This window comes from Dryobates pubescens, chromosome 7, assembly GCF_014839835.1.
Source record: "Dryobates pubescens isolate bDryPub1 chromosome 7, bDryPub1.pri, whole genome shotgun sequence".
NCBI lineage: Eukaryota > Metazoa > Chordata > Aves > Piciformes > Picidae > Dryobates > Dryobates pubescens.
In genome coordinates, this window is record NC_071618.1 from 24,154,791 (window position 1) to 24,178,654 (window position 23,864).

Genomic DNA, 23,864 nt, shown 5'->3' on the forward strand with positions numbered 1-23,864 from the left:
TATAGAGCCATTTGGTGAGTACATTTCCCACGGAGTCAGTTCAGATAGCACATGCTCAGTATTTTCATACATCAATGAATCTAAGTGACCTTCCATAGAATATACCTCATTTTCCAAAGAAGCGTTGCACAGTTGTCTTTAGTTAGATCTGCCATGTGAATGTAGAATTATGTGTGAACTAGTTGTTATTGAAGCTAGCACATCAAGCAGTAGGTCAGTTGCGTAGACATGGTACTGCTTTATAAGACAGAAGTGTCACAGGATCACAGGATATTAGGGGCTGTAAGGCACCTGTGAAGATCATCGAGTACAACAAACTTGCCAGAGAGGACCATAGAACCTAGCACAGGTTGCATAGGAATGCATCCGGATGGGTCTTGAAAGTCTTCAGAGAAGGAGACTGCTCAACCTCTCTGGGGAGCCTGCTGTAGTGCTCTGTGACCCTCACAGTGAAGAAGTTCCTCCTCAGATTGAGGTGGAACCGCCTGTGCTGTAGTATATATCCATTACCCCTCAGAATATTTGCTGCAATTACAGATGCCAAGAGCATCACACTGAAACAGTTGTAAGAATGCAGTTCAGTAATGTGTAGAAAAAGTGTGATTTTCACAGGCAACTCTTGCGAGTATCTTTTTTGGGATGGGGAGCCCAAAGGCAGATTCATCACTCCAGATGCAATCTCGTAAGTGCTAGACGGAAAAAAAAAATTACACGCTTTGACCTGACACTAATTCTTCCCATAGTGTGATTTGCCTTCTTTTCTGCAAGGACACATTTCTAACTCATTCAATTTGTTATTCATAGAATCAACCAGGTTGGAAAAGACCTCAGAGATCATCAAGTTCAACCTATTACCTAATATCTAACACCTCATGACTAACTAAACCATGGCTTCAAGTGCCACATCCAATCCCCTCTTGAATACCTCCAGGGACAGTGACTTTACCACCTCCCTGGGCAGCACATTTCAATGGCAAATCACTCTTTCTGTGAAGAACTTTCTCCTCACCTCGAGCCTAAACTTCCCTTGGCACAGCTTGAGACTGTGTCCTCTTGTTCTGTTGCTGGTTGCCTGGGAGAGGAGACAAACCCCCACCTGTCCACAACCTCCTTTCACATAGTTGTAGAGAGCAATAAGGTCTTCCCTGAGACTCCTCTTCTCCAAGCTAAACAACCCCAGCTCCCTCAGCCTCTCCTCATAGGGCTTGGGCTCAAGACCTCTCACCAGCTATCCTGGATGAGGCATTAATGAGCCAGATAAACCTGTTTGGCCACTGCTCTTTCTTCTCCCTCCCTGTTTGCAGGGTCCAGGTTTGAGGTTGAGGAGCCAGTAGGCAGGCACCATTAAGGCTGCCTGGAGTGGGTGGAAGCTGGCCTCTGATACTCATGTTTCAGAGAAGGAACTGCACGTGTCAGAGGTTATGAGAGAAGGCATGTGCACTTTTGCCCACCAGACAACATTTTGAGCTGACTGGTGGGATTTGAATAGCTAATGTGCCAATGGGCTGTTCAGTTTTCAAAAAGGAAATTTATAGGGGAAGATTTCAGAGCCCACATCTTTTCTCTTCTCTCTCTTACCTCTCTTGTCTTCTCCCCACCCCTGTTCATTAATGGAATTCAAGGCAGCAACAGGCACCTGTGCTCCTGTCTTCAGGGCAATTAGCTTCTTTTGTCCTAGCAGCATAGTGTTTAGATCACCACCACAGCAGCATGTCTCCCTCTCTCTTACTTCCTCTAATTATGGATATTACCTTCTGGATTATTCCTGCCCTTTGGATTACAAATACAAACTCAGAGTATCACTTCATCCAGCAAAGGTTTTGGTAGTTAGCAGGACGGCAGTTTGTCAGTAACTCACACTAATTCACCTGGTTTATAGCTTCTTTACCTGTTGGTTAACTTCATTGTGAATGTCTTGCCACCCAGGGCAGCATTGCTGTTTGTTTCATGTGTATAAGAAGACTTCAGTTTGTTCCTCTGTATTCCAAGTTCTGATTTTCCTAGACTGTTATTCCACTGTTTATTAGCATCCTATTGTGTGTAATTAACCTATCATCAACCAGGCAAATTAACCTGGATCAAATTGACTTGGAATTATTTTATATATATTTAATAAATCATATTCATATTTTATCATATTTACAGCTTAGCAATTTGAAGCTATATCACCAGCCTCATTGCCCTTCTCTGGATGCATTCAAGGTTGGAAAAGACCTCAAAGATCATCAAGTCCAACCTGTCACCACAGACCTCATGACTATGAAACTGTGGCACCAAGTGCCATGTCCAATTCCCTCTTGAATACCTCCAGGGATGGTGACTCCACCACCTCCCTGGGCAGCACATTCCAACAGCTAACATCTCTCTCTGTGAAGAACTTTCTCCTCACCTTAAGCCTGAATTTCCCCTGGCACAGCTTGAGACTGTGTCCTCTTGTTCTGGTACTGGTTGCCTGGGAGAAGAGCCCAACCCCCTCCTGGCTACAACCACTCTTCAGGTAGTTGTAGACAGCAATAAGGTCTCCCCTGAGCCTCCTCTTCTCCTGGCTAAACAATCCCAGCTCCCTCAGCCTCTCCTTGTAGGGCTTGTGCTCAAGGCCTCTCACCAGCCTCGTTGCCCTTCTCTGGACACATTCAAGAGTCTCAATGTCCTTCTTAAATTGAGGGCCCCAGAACTGGACACAGTCCTCAAGGTGTGGCCTAACCAGTGCTGAGTACAGGGGCAGAATGACTTCCCTGCTCCTGCTGGCCACACTATTCTTGATGCATGCCAGGATGCCATTGGCCTTCTTGGCCACCTGTGCACACTGTTGGCTTATGTTCAGCTGGCTGTGAACCAGCACTCCCAGGTCCCTTTCTGCCTGGCTGCTCTCAGACACTTTGACCCCAGCCTGTAGCGTTGCATGGCGTTGTTGTGGACAAAATACAGCACCCAGCACTTGGACTTGTTAAATGTCATCCTGTTGGACTCTGCCCCTCTATGATGCCTGTCAAGGTCCCTCTTCAGAGCCCTTCTACCCTCTAAAAGATCAACACCTGCCCTCAACTTGGTGTCATCTGCAAACTTACTAATGGTGGACTCAAACCCCTCATCCAGATATCAGTAAAGGTATTGAATAGGTCTGGGCCCAGCACTAATCCCTGGGGGACACCACTAGTGACTGGCTGCCAGCTGGATGTGGCACCATTCACCACCACTCTCTCGGCTTGGCCCTCCAGTCAGTTCCCAACCCAGCACAGAGTGCACCTGTCCAAGCCACGGACTGACAACTTAATCAGGAGTTTGCTATGGGGAATAGTGTCAAAGGCCTTGCTGAAGTCATCATGAGATAACTGAGTTTTCAATTTGCAGTGAAGCTAAGAGGGGCAGCAACAAAACCTCCGGACTTCAGGTTATTTAAGGAACTAACTCAGAAGGTACCTTGGGAAACAGCCCTTAAAAATAAAGGGGTCCAGGAGGGCTGGACCTACTTCAAGAAAGAAATCTTGAAGGCACAGGCTGTGCCCATGTGCCAGAAGATGAGCCACCAGGGTAGACTGCCAGCCTGGATGGGCAATGATCTTCTGAATGAATTAAGGGAAACAAAGAGGGTATATCATCTTTGGAAAGAAGGAGAGGTAAGCCATGAAATGTTTAAGGATGTTGCTAGGTCATGTAGGAAAAAAAAATAGAGGCAAAAGCCCATTTAGAGCTTAGACTGGCCACTGCTGTGAGGGACAACAAAAGTCCAGGTAGATTACATCCACAGGCTTCCCCACATCCACCAGGTGGGTCTCCTGATCATAGAAGGAATTCAGGTTGGTGAGGCAGGACCTGCCCTTCCTAAATCCATGTTGGCTAGGGCTAATCTCTTGGCCATCCTGCAGGTGCACTGTGATTGCCCTCAAGATGATATGCTCCATAATCTTTCCTGGCACTGTGGTCAGCCTGACGGGCCTTTAGCTTCCAGGTTCTGCATTCTGGCCCTTCTTGTGGATGGGCATCACATTGGCCAGCTTCCAGACATCTGGGACCTCTCCAGCGAGCCAGGACTGATAGTAAATGAAGGACTGGCAAGCTCATCTGCCAGTTCTCTCAGTACTCTAGGATGGATCCCATCTGGTCTCATGGACTTGTGAGGATCCAAGTGGCTCAGCAAGTCTCTAATTACTTCTTCATGGATTTCAGGGACACTAGACTGCTCCCTGGCCCCATCTACCGGTTCAGGAGGCCAGCTATCCTGTAGTGCTATTAACATCTTTCTCAGAAAAGCAACTTTCCATACAATCAGACCCCAGCCTACACCGTGAACATGAAATTCTTCCTTCAGTGATGCAGGACTTTGTATTTACATTTTGTGACTTTCAGGACCTTTGTGTTGGCCCATTTTGCCAACATTTCTGTATAATTAGTGTTGTGTTTCTTCCCACTCCAATTTTTCTATTGTCTCTTTTCCTCTGCATGTTACTTCATTTCCAAATACTCAAGGTGACTTCTCAGATTCACATTGCCTGCCTCTTACTTTTTAAGTTTTATTTTAAAAATTATTCATATTGCCTGATCTGCAGATCATTATTTATGTTGCTCATTTTCAGACATTACCTTGTTACATAATTTTGCCATTAGCTCCAGAGTTAGGATACTAATGAGAAGTGAATTAACATTATAAACACCTCTTTCCCAAGACAGATATTAATGAATTTAAATATTTCTGTACAAAACCTGCAATGGAGAGGAAAGTGCTTATATATATCTTCATACTAACAAGGTGCTAGGAGATCTTACATCAGCCTTGTGAATATGGGCTTAAACAGAGAAGCTTGTAAAACCCACTTTTATCTGATTACATTCTGAATGAATAAGGTGGAATAGACTTTGATCCCAGTGGTTATACTTATTTATACAAACTTAACAAAATGCTGTCTGATCTGCTAACCTTCTTCACAATCCAACTGGTCTCAACCTTTGAATATGAATTAAAAATTGAAGTATAGGGTGGTTGTTTTTTAAGGGATCCATGTTCCAAACATTCTGCCAATGTAAAACAAATAATAAATAAAAAATGTCTGCCTGCAAAATGTTAATATCATGATAGTATTTCATGACTTCTTTTCATCCCTGCATCAGCAGTTTTGAAAAACAAACAACTGAAAACCCCCCAAACTATTCATATTTAGCTTTCTTGTCTTCTGTTTGAGATGTTGTGCAAGTCATGAATGCTAGTATATTTTTGTAACTTTCACACTGACAGGGAATCAAAGGCAATTTGTACTGTGTTACTCAAGAAAATGGAGCCTATCAATTACTGGGAAAAGGAAAAGCTACATTTAGCCTTAATGAGAAGAGAATACACGAAAGAACAAATTCAAAAAATATGAAAAAATGATAGAATGGATACTTTCTGAATAAATATAGTTATTTCTCAAAGAGTTAAAACAGTGGACTCCTACAGCTAAGGCAGATGCAGAACACTTTGACTTATGTGAATGTCCTTGGCAAAAGGATAAAACTATCTGCCTGTAAAGGAGATGCAATTTAAGCTGGTGATGTCAGAAGCTAACTGGACACCAATGAAGCATGACCACAAAGAACAACCCATGCATATTTTGCATTTACCCCAGAGTAAAAAGCAATTCCAGTTTGATCAACTGACTGCAGTCCTCACCTGGGAAATCCAAAATCACCACCTGTTGTTTTCTTTCGATGCCGGCGTGACACACTTCTTCTGATTTCAGCAGAATATAAAACATCAGTGTACCCCGGGGGGGACTCTTACTGAGCTGTGCTCATTTCTGTTGAGCAACATACTTGAAATGTGGTATCTACATTGAACCATGGCAGCTGAATTCCTTAAAGCAAGCATCCAATTGCAAACACAGCTACTCAGAAGCTCTGTAGCATTCCTAATATTGGGAAAAAAAACACTAGAAAGTAATTATTCTGTCAACATCTGTAATTACATTCATGTAAATATATGTGTGTGTGTGTGTGCACACCTCTGACCCAACTACTTTGTCATTCCAGATTTTTAAGCTGATTCTTATATGTTGTACTCCAACCCCCCCTGTATTTATAGCTAATCACTGCAAATAATTTCTCTTTCATTTGACATTTGAGTTGTTTTTTTTAATTTATTTCTAAAATGTTACATGTTATGCTCTGAAAATACTTTTATTTGGCAAGAAAAAAACCAGGATTATTAAGAATAAATTCCTATTTGAAATACTCAATGAGATGCAGAAAGTATAACAGTATTTTGTCTTATGGGGAAAAGGCTGTTAAGTTAAACAACAAAGTATCATGGGACTGACTGATACACAAATATATAGATTGCACAAACAGAGTCAACATGAGACATATAGCTTGGAGCTCATATTTCACATAAAGTAAACACTTTAAAAATCTGCAAAATTACACAAACCTAAAGCATTTCTAAGTAAGTTATTTCACAATATAATGAAACGGACACTAAACCCACATCATAATTCCATTTCTTAATTTTGATTCTGAGTACACATATACAGGTCCTACTGCTGAGTGCAGATCAGAAAATATATTTGCATTTTTTACTTTCCAAAGTGAAGAAGACAACACCCTTTGTACCTTTTTACTTTTTGAAAAAGAAAAGGAGACTGGAGAATAGAGCAGTCCAAAATGGATGCTGCAGTACAATACAGCATTTACTCCACCATTCTGGTGTGATATCATCTTAAAACACAGACACACACAGCAGTAAAGTCTTGGAATAAAGACAAGTGAGCTGATACAGTCCTCTTTCTATTGCACTTTATTACCTGTATACTTCCCTTTGTAAACAGTACTTTAAAACATGTATATACCCCAACATTACAGCCTCACTGTTAAGGTGACTGATGGACTGGATGGTCCTATAGCAAAATGAAGAATAAACCATTTGCATCACAATCTCAGTTTAAAATAAAAGCAAAACAGAAAATGCAATGGCAAAAATTTAAGCCAATTACGTATACAGTTATTTAAAAGCTTTATCCTGTACCTGAGGTAATCAAGTATATCTAACCACTATAATGTAGTGGTGAATAAAGATTGATTGTGGGAAAGCAAGGTCTTTGTCAGCTTGTACTTTGTGGAATTTACTGTATGTATGATTAATGTACCAAAAGTCTGAGCCTATCCTTCAGGCTTCCTGTTAGCTCTTACTGCCACCTACTGATTAAACCTATTTTCTTCCTTTTTTTCCTTTTTCTTTGTTTTCTTTTTCTTTTATTCTTGTGGTTTAGAGTTTGTTTCTTTATCCATGCACCTGGCAGAAAGCTTCATTCTATCAGTTTTATAGCTACAGTCCTGTCTCATGAGAATCTTCTAACTTTCTCTAGAGATTTAAGGCTCAACAATAATAATCAAGGTCAGATTAGAAGCAACAAGCACTGATATAAATTATCTGCTGTGATACCTAAAGACAGAAATAGATGGGAACATTCTTCCTGAGGTGGAAAAAGCTGCCCCCTGTGCCTTTGTGTAGAATAGGTAAAGTTCCTTCTGAAATAGCAGTCAGGTTAAATGGAATAGTGTTAAAATCTATATTGCATGTTTTAAAGCAATTTGTGCACTGGGCAAATTAACAACATTCTAGTAATGTAATCTTCCTATGTGAGGAATGGATATTTAAATGACAGCCCTATGTGCCATGATTAGAAATTACATACTTTGAATCAAAGGAATGTTCCTAATGTACCAGAATGAAGTGTTGAATTAAAACCCTGACCTGTAATTATACAGGATCACAGGATCCTGTATAATTAGTTCACAAACAAGAAATATGGTTAGAAAAATCTAAAATCCATGGAGGACATCACTTCTGAGGCTAAACATTACAGTGGGACAGAATACAAGATCAAAAAATAATGCAGCTTCAGCAATTTCTGAAGGTTTGACAGGGTGTTTATGGGAGACCATGACAGTATACCATCCTGGCAGCCTTGCAGAACCGTATTGGGCAGTCTCCACAGTATGCTGAAAGTTGATGCACAAACTATAGTTTTAGAAGTCTTTCTATTAATTGCAGCATCTTCTTCAAGGAGTATCAGTCTCTGGGTGGATTTAACTCCATTAATTCTACTGTGGGATCTATATTTAATGACAAAATATGAAAATGAAAAAATTGTGCTCTAATATTAAGTACAGGATTCATATTACTTAACTTCAGATGACCACAGCAGAGTCTTTTATATGTAAAAAAGTATCCACATTAGTTAAAAAGTAAGAAGAATTTCTAGTTCCTAATTAATTTTATTCAAAATTAGACTAGGGTGAATCTGCTTGCCATATGACTACACTCATTCTCCACTTCCTTTTGATTGATTTCCAATTTGGTTCCAGTCATTAAGAAAGACAGAAGTGAACACTGAAAAACCTTGAACATAGTGACACGATTAAGTTAATAGACATGACTTTGACCTCATCGCTGCTTTTTTGCTTCCTGAGTACACCTCCAACTCATCCAGCAATTCTTTAAATATCTGCTTCAGTCATATTTCATTTGAAATCAACAATATTGTTCATTAACATACAAAAAAAACCCGAATGTTTAACCATGGTGGTGGGTGGGGTTTTTTTGTTTGTTTGTTTGGGTTTTGGTTTTGGTTTTTTGAAAAGGGATGATATAAAGTATTTTCACTTTCCTAATGCATATCCAAGATTCCTAGATAATTTAGCAACTGAAAAGATCTCCTTCTTGTGACCTCTCATTTGTCCTCTGCAGTAACATCATCCTTATCATTCATTTTTTGACAAATATTGGTAGTCACTGCTATGTTTGTTCCAAGAATACACTCCAAAATCCTCCTACTGGGGTATGTAACTACATCACATTTAGACAAATTTTGCTTTCAAAGTAGCATTGCAGAACCTTTTTTAAGGTGTCTTGCTGAAAGTGGATTTCTAACTTCTTCACTAAAGGCTGAAGAAAAAAAAACATTAAGTTTTGTCATATGTTCCCTTGAGCCTTGAAACTGAGCAAATACTTAATTTAAAATGTGGCAGGACTGCAGTGTTTCTCCTACTGAGTTACATATCCTTATTTTAATGGCAATGCTGCCACCATCTCAAATACTGTGGCATGAACATGCTGCTATAAAAATGATCTCATTAACTTGTTAAATACAATATATATGTTGTAAATTAGGGGGGGGTTGCCATACATGTAGCAATTGTAATGAGATATTTATTATTCTTACAGATTATACACAAGTTGTTTTTTATGCATGAACAGTAAGAGGAAACATTTCAAATCAGATATATGTCTCTGACATATGAAAGTAAAATACATTTTCCATTCAGTTCAATTGAATCATAACTGGAAATTCTTCTAAAATTGTTCCTTTTGGTACTAGTGGTGGTGGTTTTATTCATCATCTTATTTATATATGCTGAAAACTAAAAATGTGACCAAAAATGTCTCAGAAATGCCTAAACATAGATAAAATATTCTGAAGGACAATTCTCCAGCCAATCTACACTATATAAAGTCTCTTTGATTTTAAAGTTTACAAAATTACCTAGAAAATATGTAAATTTATTTACAATATTGGTTCAACTTTGTAGGACACATTATGAGTCCAAGGGAAAACTAAGTCTTTTATGCTATATTACTATATAGATGCTTATTTCCAAAAGGTTATATTGTTTCCAGGTTTGATTAACCTATTTATTTTTATATTTTTTAAATTTTATTTTATTTTACATATATATATACACACATACACATATATATATATCATGGCTAAATGCTTGGGAGGCAACAATGTGTCAGGAATCCTTAGAATACTGCACTGAATGAGACACACCTAATAGATAAATGCCTATCGAGCTGCTTGTTTTCCTGTCCCTTTGCAAGACAAGGGAAGAAAATAGAGCAAAAAAGGAAAAGATTTTGGGTTGAGAAAAAAAAACACAAGGAATTTGCTTATCATTTACTCTTGTAGGCAAAATAGTCTTAGGAGAAGTTAATTTAATATACTGCTAATTAAAATGAAAATGTAATTATTAATTCAGGTAGTGGAAAACCAAGAAGACAGAATTAAATCAACATCTTTCCTCTTCTCTTTCCTAATTTCAAATTCATTGTCACTCCTGATTCTTCTACTCTTACTCTGAGAGTTCCAGGGGAGGTAGGGGATGGGGATTGTAGTCAGTCCATATCATCCCCTCTGTCACTCCTTCATTCTCATGTTTTTACCCCATTTTTGGTGTGGGCTCTTCACAAGTTGCAGTCCTTCTGAAAAAAGGCTGTAGATCCTTTGAGGAAATATTTGCTTTAGTGTACATTTCCCATGGACTACAGTTAGTATTTCCTGTGCCATGAAGCACTCCCTCCTTCTTCCTCTCTGACCTTCATGCTCCCTCTGCAATCCATGATGAATTAAGGGCCACTGTGATGCTGCAATGCTGAATAGCAACTAGCTATTTAGTCATTTAGCCTAGTAAAGATGGGAATTGCACAATATCTCACTCCAATTTCTTCTCACGTCAAAACTTTTCTTTCAAACACATAAAACAATATATCATCATCTTTGAGGAACCTAAAAAAGAACAAAAACATTCAAAGTTACAGATGTGTCTTTGTTATCTAATGTTCAGACTCCTAGCTACTGTTACGATGATTTTATTTTTATTTTTTTTGGAAGGATAATAAAGAAAATGCATGCAAGACTGCACCTCAATCACATCAGATCATGCTCCACATTTGTATCTGATGGAGACGATTCTACACAAACTCCTTTGAAGCAAAATGCATAACTGAGGGATTATACCTCCCATTGTGCTGCCCCTGCTATGCGGATAATAGCAGTAAGACATGGACATATTTGTTTAGGTCATTTTACAGTGACTATCTTGTAAAAATTACTTAAAAGATGATGGGCATTTAAATATTCCATGAAAAAAGGATTGTCTCAAAAATTTTCTGCATCTTTCCAGAAGTCTTAATAAGAACATTTATCATAACACTCAAGTACTTGTCTTATTACTACCTTCTCAATGCCTAAATATAAATATAATTTATTATACATAGCTAATAGAGTATGCATTTATTACTAGATAGAGAGTACCATACACAGCTTAACAGCATATATTTTAGGTCAAAATAGGATTTGAGTACAGAAATTTTGTAGTCTAGACAAACTCACAGAAACTTCCTAAGCCAACCTGATCCCTTTTTGAAGAACTGGTCTCTCTATGAAAACTTGAAGGGAGACTGTGACCATAATAATAAGGGTAATTAGTATGCCTGGATAGGATCAATCTGTGAATATAGGATTTTTCTCAAATCTCTTAGCCTGTGGCTAAACATGGATTTGGTTTAGATAATGCAGCTAAAATTAAGTCATATACCTGCAGAGCATGGAAGTATTGTTGACAACTGAGCATCACTGGAAACTGTATTTACGTTTTGTGTTAGCAAGTAAGCATTTCTTCCTCCCTCTATACAGAAGGAAAGATAATGTCATAAAAACAAGGAGTTAAACATCTATGAAGGACCCACAGAAAGAAATTTCTGTTTTATGCTAGTTCTGCATTATGCAGTCAGTGAAGAAAAACAAATGAAAAAAAGATAAAATAAAAAAAAAAAAGAAGATTGGAGTATGGGGATAGTTAACTAGGATAAGTATCAACAAAAACGGGCATAACAGTATAAAGGTGTGCTGTTAAAGTAATTAAAGGAGACTGATATCAAATATCAGAGTCAGGAACAGACAATTCTAGAAATGATGCTGCACAAAACTTCTGCATTGGTATTGACTGAAAGTCCTGTTGGCATCTTACAACAGCTTTGTTTTGTCAATCATTATATTTAAAGATCTTTAATGACAAGACTTAATCAGACTAGGAACAGTATCATTGTGAAGAGCTTCCTGCTTATAGGTTATGTAATTATATAACAGGATGATAATTTCACCATGCTTAAGAATAAATTACATTAATAGGTATTTCACAGGACCACTCTAAATAAGGAGTACGTGACATGGTACTTCAACAACTTAGCAGCAGTAGAGATGCTTTTAAAATAAAATGGAATTAGCATGCCATTAAAATGAATTAGCATTATCAATTACAAGTTTATTTCAATACATGTCAGAGGAAAAGGCAATATCTAAATAGTGCAGCTTCTGTATTTGCAAATACAGAAACCATTATGCACTCAAAAATCGTTCACAAATGGTATTAGAAAAAGAAAAATAAAATTTAAAAATCAGAGTGCAAAGATTTGCCCTTGGAAGACATTGCTTGGGTTAAAATACTGTGTTGCAGGAACAGATCTATTTAATCAAATGTGTTTATAACAAATTGTTAAACTAATTTGCTTGATTAAAGCAAACTTTCTTTTGAGTAACTTTTTAATATCCAGTTGTCAGAAAATGTACTACTGCAACCTGATGTTAAAAAACTCTGATCAGTTCAGAAAAAAAAAATTAAGAGTACATCGTGATGAATAAAATCATGATTACTCTTTATTATTATTTCCTTTACAGAAATTAATGTAACATGATTAGAAAACAAATTACCAGGATCACCTAAATGACCTCTTAACTGCCTGTATTGCCTTCCACAGTAAAGTTTTATCCAAAATGGAGTAATTACTTTGTGAAAAAAGAACTAAATGCTGATATTTTTTGTTCGAGATACTAGTAGACTGAAATATTTGTCTACTAAACAATCAAATAATAAATATCAGAGTTAGCTCCTCTCCTAAATTATTCAAGAAATTCCATTTATTTTTGAACAATATTTTTCACAGAATCACAGAATGGTAGGTGCTGGAAGGGACCTCCAAACATCATCTAGTCCAATCTCCCTCCTAATACAGGCACATCTAGATCAGGTTGCAGAGAAAAGCATCATTGATCTCTATCTAGGCACAAATTATTGGCCACTACCCTGTGGATGTGACCATCTCTCCATCTAGTTGTTGATCACTATCCTGTGGATATGATTATCCAATGAAATCCTTGTCCACCAAAGAATTCACCCATCAGAATCACGTCTCTCCAATTTGGAGAGAATGAAACTGTGGAGGATATTACAGAAGTCCAGATATACGGGATTCATAGGTCTTCCCTTGTTCACTGATGTAATCACTCCATCATAAAAGGTCACTAGGTTGGTCAGGCAGGACTTTTCCTTGCTGATGTAGCCCCCTTCCTGTCCTCCACATGTCTTAGCATAGCTTCTAGGAGGATCTGTTCCATGATCTTCCCAGGAACGGAGGTGAGGCTGATAGGTTGGTAGTTTGCACAGTCTTCCTTTCTACCCCTTTTAATAATGTGTGTAATGTTTCCCTTTTCCCAGCCACCAGGGACTTCACCAGGATATTTACAAATATCCTGTGGAGTGGCTTTGCAACTACATCAGCCAATTCCCTCAGGACTCATGCATGCATCTTGCCTAGTCCATAGACTTCTGTATGCTCAGATTCCTCAGGTGGTCACAAACCTGATCTGTGGGAACCTGAAAAGGAAAAATTATGGAACGTGTAGATGGCCTCCATGTCTGTGAGGCCCTGGAGGTGATAAGGGACATTGTACCTCCAAACCATGTGAGAAAAAGATGGGAGAAAAAAAATAACAAGGTGTTGCTTCTTAGAAATGGATGGGAAGTCAAGTGGAGAGAAAGGCACCTGTTAAGATAAATCAGTGAGCAGGCTGTGGGAAAGTGGAGCTGTAACATTCACATATGCCTCAATTAATAGCCACCGGCTCTGTGGGTCTGGACCATCTTTCCCACTCTTCAACAGTGGTCACCTCCTTGAAGCTGGTCTCTTGGTTGTATTGCTGCTCTCTGTGTTGAGACTGGCAGATCCAGGATCCACATATCACTCGATATGCTCAGGAGAAAACACACTGCTCTTCTCTTGCTGTGGGGGTACTTACTCCTCCAGTCCTCCTCTGATGCTTTTCAATTCTTTTGTGGTTTTCTTAGCCAAAGGGTTCAGCATTACAAAGGACTTGCCAGTTACAGTAGAATAATGATTACCTCTTCCTGGTTAGGTTGGCATTAAGGTTTTATTGTGAAGATGACAAAATAAGAAATTTCAAACAAATGCACTAGAATCAAGTTCTCCATTTGTAATTTTTTTTTCTTCAACTGTACACAAAACCATGTTTTTCTGACATGCTGCTTCATTGAAACAAACAAACAAAAGCTGCTCAGTCTCAAATTAAAATTTTATTTGCATTCTCTCATGATAAAATAAAGAAAATTCACTTAGAAAGTAGAATTATTCATTTCCCATGGTGAAACTTCCAAGTATCTCAGTTCCACACCATTTATGATGAAACAAACTCAAGAAGCAAAACTATTTGCAGAGATAAGTCATTAGAGGATGAATACAGTCTGAACTGAAAATAATTTTGTGTTCATGCAACAAACAAATGCAGCAGAGGAGAAGCTAAAGACTGATTGAATCAAACATTTGTGAAGGTTTTGGAAGATTGTTTTGCTGTATAGATATTGTGAGGGGGAAAAGAGAGTAGTATCAATTGTATCAGAAGATTCTCTTGTCCATCTGCTTTCTCAAAATAAATGCAACATATTTTGAAGAGAAGACACTAGAAATAGTGTCTCCTGCAGAAAAAGGAGAAGTTTTTAATAGGAATGGTAGCTGATACCACTACAATAAATCAACATAACAGTTTACTTAACACTTCATTTTTTGAGAATGAGAACAAAGCGTACATTTTTCCTCTTCCTGCCAGAGAAAATAAATATCCCATTTATTTCCTGGGCATTTTAAGAAGTGCCAGACACCTCTACTATTTCGAATCACCATAAATAATTTCACTACCTGTGTGTCTTCTTTGTTACAGCATCTTTCTCCTTTCCATTCCCATCATGGCCATGAAGATGATCAGAGGGCTGGAGCACCTCTCCTATGAGGACAGACTGAAAGAGGTGGAGGTGTTTAAGGCTGGATGAGGCTCTGGCCAGCCTGATCTAGTGTAGGTTGTCCCTGCCCATGGCAGGGGGGGTTGGAACTAGATGATCCTTGTGGTCCCTTCCCACCCTGACTGATTTTATGATTCTATGATTTCCTACAACATTGAGAAAAGACTTCACCTGATGATATCCTGTTTCTCATGTGATTAGCAAAAAATGTGGATTGTTAAACTATTTATGATTTATACCTTACTTATTTCTTCTCACATCTTGACAATGTTGCTTACACCACAGTTGTTTCTTGGTTCTTTGCCTTTTTTAAAATTTGTTGTATTTGTTTGTGGTTTTGTTTGGTTGGGTTTTTATTGATTAATAATAAAAGGATTTTAAGAATGTTGTTAAAGGAATTTTATGAATACAGATTATCATTACTGTTCTTTTTTCCTTAAGGCCACACTCTTCTTTGTCTTTACAAAATGATATTGAATAAATAGAATAAGAAAAAAACAAACAGAAAACCCCCTGAACTTCATCCTTTCGTACACTAGTTTTAATCTTTCTTCCAAGAATTGATTGGCAAAAATGAGGACAATATTCATGTAATCTGGACAGCTGATAAAGCGTGGGTGCAAGATTCCACCCAGAGGAATCAGAAGATTAAGCTATACTAAGCTAGTGATGATGGAGAGCTAGCAAGGGCTCTCACTTTGTTGCCCTGAGGCAAGCCAATGATGAAGCACTGGGACACCCTAAGGGAATCAAGGGGGATTCACCTAAGAGGGTGACACGGCCAGCACAGATGAAGTGCCTCTATGTAAATGCACACAGCTTGGGCAACAAACAGAATGAATTAAGGGCCACTGTGCTGCTGCAATGCTATGACATAGTGGATATTACTGAAACTTGGTGGGATGATTCCCATGACTGGAACATAAGGATAGATGGGTACAAACTCTTTAGAAAGGACAGGCAGAGTAGGAGGGGAGGAGATGTTCCTCTTTATATCAGTGACCAGATTGACTCAGTGGAGCTCCACCTGGGCAAGGATGGTGAGCTCGTTGAGAGCATATGGGTGAAGATTAAGGGAAAGACAGGGGAAGGTGATGCTACTGTAGGGGTCTGCTACAGGCCACCTGACCAGCAGAAGCAAGCAGATGAGGCACTCCACAGGCTAACAGAAATGGTTTTGTGTTCACAAGCCCTGGTCCTTGTGGGGGATTTCAACCACCCTGACATCTGCTGGAGGGACAACACATCTAGGCACCAGCATTCCAGGACGTTCCTGGAATGCATAGATGACATCTACATATTTTCTCAAAGAACATGCACAGCTTTATTACTTACACAGTAGCATTCTCGCTTACAAACTCCTGTAACCTAATTTTCAGCTACATGTTAAATGAGTTTAGGAAGAGGTCTAATCTTAGAACTAGTATAAGGCCAAAACTAGCTAAGCAATGAACTGGATTTTCTTTTGTGTGTGGGAACAGGATATGAAAATTTGTTTGTGCTTTGTTTTCACAGAGGGATGAAGGATGCAGTTCACTGTGTTGTATTGATGAAGACTGTACACCAGAAAACTGTGAAAATTTAGGCATGCTTTTAAAGTGTCATAATTACATATAAAGATATGGGCTAGCAAGAGGAAAAAAAAAAAGACAGACTGTAAAGGGAACAGGGACAGCAGAATTGACAGTCATCTGAATGTCTCAGACAGAGACAGAAGCAGCCATGAATATTAATTCAAAATCAGAATATCCATTGCTTCTACCTCTAGTTTCTATACCTACATTGATCTTAGTAAGTACAAAGAATGTAACTCTGAAATTCACTGCACCAAAAAGCAGGTCTGCTCTGTAAACCAAACCAACCAAACTAATCCAACCCAACCCAACCAAAAAAACAAAACAACAACAAAAAAAGCCCAAACACCAAACAAAATCAAAACAAAACAATCAGAAAACAACAAACCCAAAAACTAAACAAACAAAATCAAAACAAAACAAACCCAAGAAAAATACTCACTCTCTTCCTTATGCATCTGAGGATTCTCAGAAAAGTTAAAATGGAAGAACAAGGGTTTAAAATTCCAGGAGGATGGAAAAAAGGATGGCTTTATTTCCTTGGTACTTTCTTCTTCCTTTGTGCACCATTAGGTTTACTGTGACGTCTTGACTTAGCTGATGAGTGAGAACAACTTGAAACTGCTCAAGTAACCACAAGAATTGCCCTAAGAAACACTGAATTCCACCATTGTCTTTTCTTATATATATGTTACTCATCTCCCAATGACATTTTTCTTCTAGTTCCTTTTCACCAGCTTATGACACTCTGCTGAAAATGGAATGAAATGACCCAATCAATTTTTGCTCAGGCCATGGAAGATAAGCCATATCATATCACAAACTGGGGAAATGAGCCAAAGACCAGCTGATGTACTGACTACCAGACCAAGGACTGTCTACAGCAGTTGTCTGCATTGGTGAAGTTTTCCTCATTCATATCGCTCTATGTGTCTGTGCCTATGTGTGTTCATCTTTTCCTCTGCATAAACAATTGGTTTTAAAACACCTTCTGATTATTTTTTATTTAGCAGTTTTACTTTCTGTCATATAGTGAAAATTTGACTAAAAGCTAATACTTTATAAGTATGTTTTTTATATTGTTCTGTGATATGTATTTAAAAGCAAATTTTTTTAAAATGTTGAGCCACTGTACTGTGATGTCTTTGTATCATTTTGAACACTTTTTTCTCCTTATATAAACACAATCCCATTTAATCTCATAAGTATGTTTACCACTAAGTGAATGTCTGACCCAGACTTCATCTAATTCATCACTTTCAAGACAAAAGAGATGACTGTTAACATCTAGCTTGACTGCCTCCACTTAATCACTTTGTTTCACATTCTAGCTGATTTTGCTTCACCCACACGATTGCCAGTGGGTTGTTTTTATTTCCTCATTGAGGTTTCAAGGGTTTCAGTAACCTCAGGCCTCAACACACTGCTTAGAAGACCTGTTCATCTTGTAACACAAACCATGTCTCAGTGCTAACACTAGTCCATTCTACCTGCGTGAAATTAGACCTTTAACTTTTGTAAATGATTCTGCACATACATACACCAATATTTCTTTTGTGTTTATTTTTGAAGCAAAGCATCTAGTCTTTGCTACATGTCCAGTCTGTGTTGAGAAAATTGTGGATGGTAACCAATTTGCATCCTTAATCTGTAAAATGTTACTTAAACTCCAGGAATTCTGCTAGATTCCCTTTGAGATATCTAAAAAGAAGGCAGGTCCCATCAATACCACTTCCCTTAGATTACACCTTTTTCTGTTAGCCATACCTGTAAGCTCACTGATGGGCACAGAAGAAACAGTTACCTTCAAAATACAAAACCACATGGGACAATTGCAATGTCTTGTTGTAGACAGACGGATGTTGGTCTCTTCTCCCAGGCAAGCAGTACCAGAACAAGAGGACACAGTCTCAGGCTGCGCCAGGGGAGATTCAGGCTGGATGTTAGAAAAAAGTTCTATACAGAAAGAGTGATTGCACATTGGAATGGGCTGCCTGGGGAGGTGGTGGAGTTGCCATCACTGGAGGTTTTTAGGAGAAGACTTGACAGGGTGCTTGGTGCTGTGGGTTAGTTGCTTGGGGGGTGTTGGATTGGTTGATGGGTTGGACGCGATGATCTTGAAGGTCTCTTCCAACCTGGTTTATTCTATGTATTCTATTCTAATTCACAGATGTTCATTTAATAAATTGTCAGTTATAACAAACCATTTCCTCTGAATTAGCTTATCTTCATTGCAGGAAAAAAATGCAGTCTTACAGAGTTTCTAGTATCTAAGTTACTAGATATGTGTGGTGGTTTAGGCTGGGTGCTGGCCTGGATGCCACTGCACAGGCCACACCTGGGAGGTCCCAAAAGGGGGTCCAACCCAGTGGGTGGTCACAGAAAGCCAAGTATTTCATTTCCCATAATGTCCTGCTCCCATATAAAACTTCAGGCGTGGGGTCTTCTCCCTCTCTTTCGTCCCTCGTTGTTTGGGTGTAGCCCCAAGTGGGGATGGGACATTCTTGGGTATGTTTTGGGATATCTCTCTCTCTTTGTCACGGTGCTTGTGGTTTTCTGTAAAACTTTCATTGTTTTTCCATTTAAACTTTCCACCATTTTTTGCAATTGTCTAGTCTTTCTTTTGCCTGTGGTGGGAGAATTGGTCTCCCAACCCACTACAATATGAGATTAAGATACTAAAATCTTAAGGAATGACTATTTATAAGTAATTTATTTCTTGCACTTTTATAGGAAATAAATCTAACAGCAAAGATAAATAAGAGCAGCATATCATCTTACCACATATCTTTAATAAAAATATATATTGCATTTGCAGTTGTACTAATTGCCTGTCAAAATGATCTCTCAATTTCATTGCTTCCTCATCAGATTTTTTTTTAAGTGCTGTTGGTTAAAAATATTTTTATTGCAATAAAAAAAATAACTTGTTCAAGAACAACATAGTAGGCTATCTTTATTATATTTTCTGTTTTATACAGATGGCAATGAAATGCAATTTTCCTACACTAAATTTGTTTTTGAAGGATCATGTACTCTTATTTGAAATTAAAAATAAATCAGTCTTATGTTCTAATTTTTCAACTTTAATGACTTTATACTGGTATATATATTTAATTGTTATATATAGGGAATTAAATATTTAATGACATTAAATAATTCAGTATGTTGTGTTGATGATGTAAAAAAATTATAAAAAATATAAATTGAAAGTGTATTGCAAATATAGTACCACATAAAGAATACTGACATCCTTTCCATTTAGAGGAAATAAAGGATACTGTATGATATTAAGGAATATTGGTTTGATAACCACGTTATCAAACACACGTTCCACCTATTCAATCTGTGGAGTGGTAGTCTTCCTATGTTCCTGCCTGGCCTTGAACACCTCCAGGGACAGGGTATCTACAACATCCTTGGGCAACCTGTTTCAGTGTCTCACCACCCACACTATAGAATTTCTTTCTAATATCTAGCCTAAGTCTACCCTCCTCAAGCTTCAATGCATTCCCTCTCATCCTCTCACCCTTGTAAAAAGTCTCTTTCTGACTTTCTTCTAGCCCCCCTTCAAATACAGGAACACCACTATGAGGTCTGTCTCAGCCTTCTTTTCTCCAGGCTGAATAATCAGAACTCTCATAACCTGTCCCCATATGGAAGGTTATCCAGGTCCTCCAATCATCTTTGTAGTCCGCTTCTGGACTCACTCCAGCAGTTCCAAGGTTGGAGGCACCAAACCTGGATACAGTTCTCCACATTGCTCTCCAAAGTGCAGAATAGAGTAGGGGAATCATTTCTATCATCCTGCTGCTCACGCTTCTTTTGATGCAGCCCAGAATACAGTTGTAAGCACATACTGATGGCTTATGTTGATTTTTTTGTAGGCCAACACCCCTATGTCATCCTCAAGACTTCTGTTGAACCAATCCTAACCCAGACTATATTTGTGCTTGATATTGTTCCAAACCAGGTGTAGGGCTTTGCACTAGGCCTTGTTGATCTTCATGAGGTTTCTTTTGGCCCATCTCTCAAGCCTATCCAAGTCCCAGTGGTGGCATCCCTTCCCCCCAGCATATGAACCAGACTGCAAAGCTTTGTGTCATCTTCAGACCTGCTGAGGGTGCACTCAATTCCACTGTCCATATTGTTGACAAACATGCTAATCAGCACTGGTCCTAGTATCAACCCCTTAGGGACACCATTTGTCACTGGTCTCCATTTGGACATTGAGACACTGACTGTAACTGTCTGAATGTGGCTATGTAGACAATTTTTTATCTAGAGAGTGGTCTAGTCCCAAAGTCCATGCTTGTCCAATTTGGTGACCACATGTCATGAGGGACAGTGTTAAATGCTTTACACGATTCCAGGTAGGTGACATTATATGGATGATATGGATCCATCACACCTCTCATTCTTTTCTAACATTTGGGGGGAAAAAAGTATTAGTAAAGCTCATCCTGCATCTACTCATATGTGTATTTACAGGGAGACATTGAACAGATTCAACCAGAACATGTCCTTAACCAGTAACTTGGGGACAGGTGGTTTTCAGGAAAAAGGTGAGGTGTTTGGGGATTTTTGGCTTTTGTTTGTTGGGGTTTGTTGTTGTTGTTGTTTTGTTTTTAATTGCATTCTTCACTTTCTTTCTCCAAGACAAAGTAATTAGAATCTTTTTGTTTCACATTTAAAATGGTAAAAAATCTGTCTAGAACTGATCATTTAGACGCCATAGATGTGGCAATCAGTCTTGCAATAAGAAAATATTAGACTGTTTTTCAATAAAATAATGTTTAAGTGTAGGAGAAGGGTGGTTTTGGATAGCTTTGGAAGGCTATGGAGAAGATTTGCCTTTGCTCAAATTAGAGAAGGCTATGTTTAGTCTTTGACTCAGAAAAGAATGTAAACATCTTGTAACTGAAGGAGAGAAATAGGGCAGAATTTGTTAAAATATTGTTTTGTTATTTTGACCTATTGTATGCCTTAATAACACACATGCCAGTAGAAAATGACCAATAAAGATGTGACACATGTGCCTCCTGATAGATTATATAACTTTACTGCCTAATGTAACAAACGTCTTCGCCTGTTTGCATCTTGTCCTGGAAGCTGTGCTTGGCATGAATAGAACATCTATATTACAACATTTACACTAAAATAGACATTTATCAATCTGAAAGGTTTTTAAGTAGATAATATTAGAAACTTCTTCACGTTCAATAAGAGCAATATTTCTATTCAGAAAGAAAGAGTATCCTCAGCATTTGGAACTGATTATATGGGGTTAAAAAAAGTCAACTTCATACCTGTCTGCTTGGCTAAGAAAGACGGGCATAAAGAAAACTTTCCCTTTTCCTTGGTGGGTGTCTTGACCCATCTGTTGGCACTGTTTTTTGAAATAAAATCTTGAAGCTTGTGACATCAGGGAGTTGTTGTCAGGTTTGTTGTTTTTTTTTCTTGCTCAATTCTACTTGTGTCTTTTTTGAGAAAACAGGTTTATTTCAGGGTGTAGGACACACAATCTTTTAAAGACAGATTCCTTTACAACGTTCTGGTCTGACCACTCCAAAGCAGTGGTCAAGACCAGAAAAAAAAAAAGAGGTTGCAAAACAAAAAAATCTTATGACATTTCCAAATGTCAACAGGAGTTTAATTCAAGAAATAAAAAATGATAGGTTAGCTTTTGATTTGTTCAAGTTGATTTACTCATTTTCAGTTGAAATAGCCATAATATCAGAATATGCTACATTGTTTCACATCAACTTAAAAGAAAATATATTTTTTTTTAGTATTTTAAATTCTTGTGGAGCCATGGGGAGTATTTTGTCTTGACTGCTTCCCTTATCACTAAAGGGGATGAACTTGTTTTGTGCTTCTAGGAGATCATTCTTGAAAAAGTCCCAGAACTCACTAGCTTCTTTGTATTCCATGGAATCTTTGCACAGAATCCCTCCCAAGTGAGTTCTGAGTGAGATGAAGTTTACTTTTCTAAAATATAAAACTTTTGTCTTAGTACTAACCGCCAACATTCTCAGCAGGATCCCAAACTTCACAGTATTGTGATCATTTCTGCCAAGCTTATCACTAAGCAAGATATTTCAAGGCAGGTTTTCTTGGCTTTGAGTAGCAAGCCTTGGTTGCCACGTCTAACATATATATGAGGACACAGTACACAATCCAGGAACTTAATGGGTGACATGAGATGCAGTTGAAGCCAACCATAAGAGTCAATTTTTGTTGACCCTAAGGTTGCTTAAGTCATCCAAATATTGCTTCATTTGCCTTATCATCTTGGTTTGGAGGTCAGCAAGATCCCCCTTGAAGAATATTCCTCTAGTCTTGACCAAGAGGCATTTGACAGGGCCTCTACAATCACTTCAGCTAACTTCTACGCATTCAAGGTAGAGACACCCATTTTGATCCTCCAGTAACATGACTTGTTCCACCATATTTCAGTTCTTCTTACAATATCATAACTTTCTGACTGGACATGGAGCTCCAGTTCCCCCTGTTTTTTCCCTAGGCTGTGTGCATTGCTATGCATACACTTGAGGTGGTTTGTCATCTGATTCTCATCTTGGGAGGCAGCTAAGGAACATTAGTCACTGCTCTGGTTAGCCTAGCTTATTCTCTAGTTCGTAACAATGGCCTGAGCTTTGGTACTTTGAACCCCATATCCTGAGTTCTCCAGTTTAAAGCCCACCTCACCAATTTGGCCACCCTGCTGCCAAAGATTTCCTTGCTTTTTCTAGAGAGGTGGATCTCATCCCTCCTTAACAGGCTACAGCTGTTGAAGAATGTTCCATTGTCATAAATTACTTGCATTAATATGTCTATTTCTGACTGTACTTTGTCCTCTAACTGGTAAAATGGAAGAAAAGACAACTTAGGCACCAACACTTTTTGCTTCCACCCCAGGGCTTTGTAGTCTGCCTTGATTCTGCTCAGGTTCCAACTTGCAGGGTCATTCATGCCTACATGAAAGACTAGCAACAGAAAATTGTGCATACACTTCATAAGTTGTGCCACCTTTTCTGGCAACATCTCAGACCTTATCTCTCACTAGGCAGTGAACCTGTTATGCATGGCCTTTCTTGTATGTTTTTGAGTGAACTGCTGCACCCTCTCAGCTCCTGTTTTCCAGACCTGTTTGCAGCACATATTCCTTTTGTTCTAGACAGTAAAAGAATGAGTACGTTGTTATTTATGTACAATGCTGGTAGTATTACCACATAGCATGCAGTAAATAATACCCACATGGCTCTCTACCTCATTATAATTGCCTCCTCAAAGTTTTATAGTTCTCTGGTGAAAATCATGTGATGTTAACATTGGATCTAGATATTAATCTTTATGAGTGCACTTCTTAATGTCCATAATCCTTAA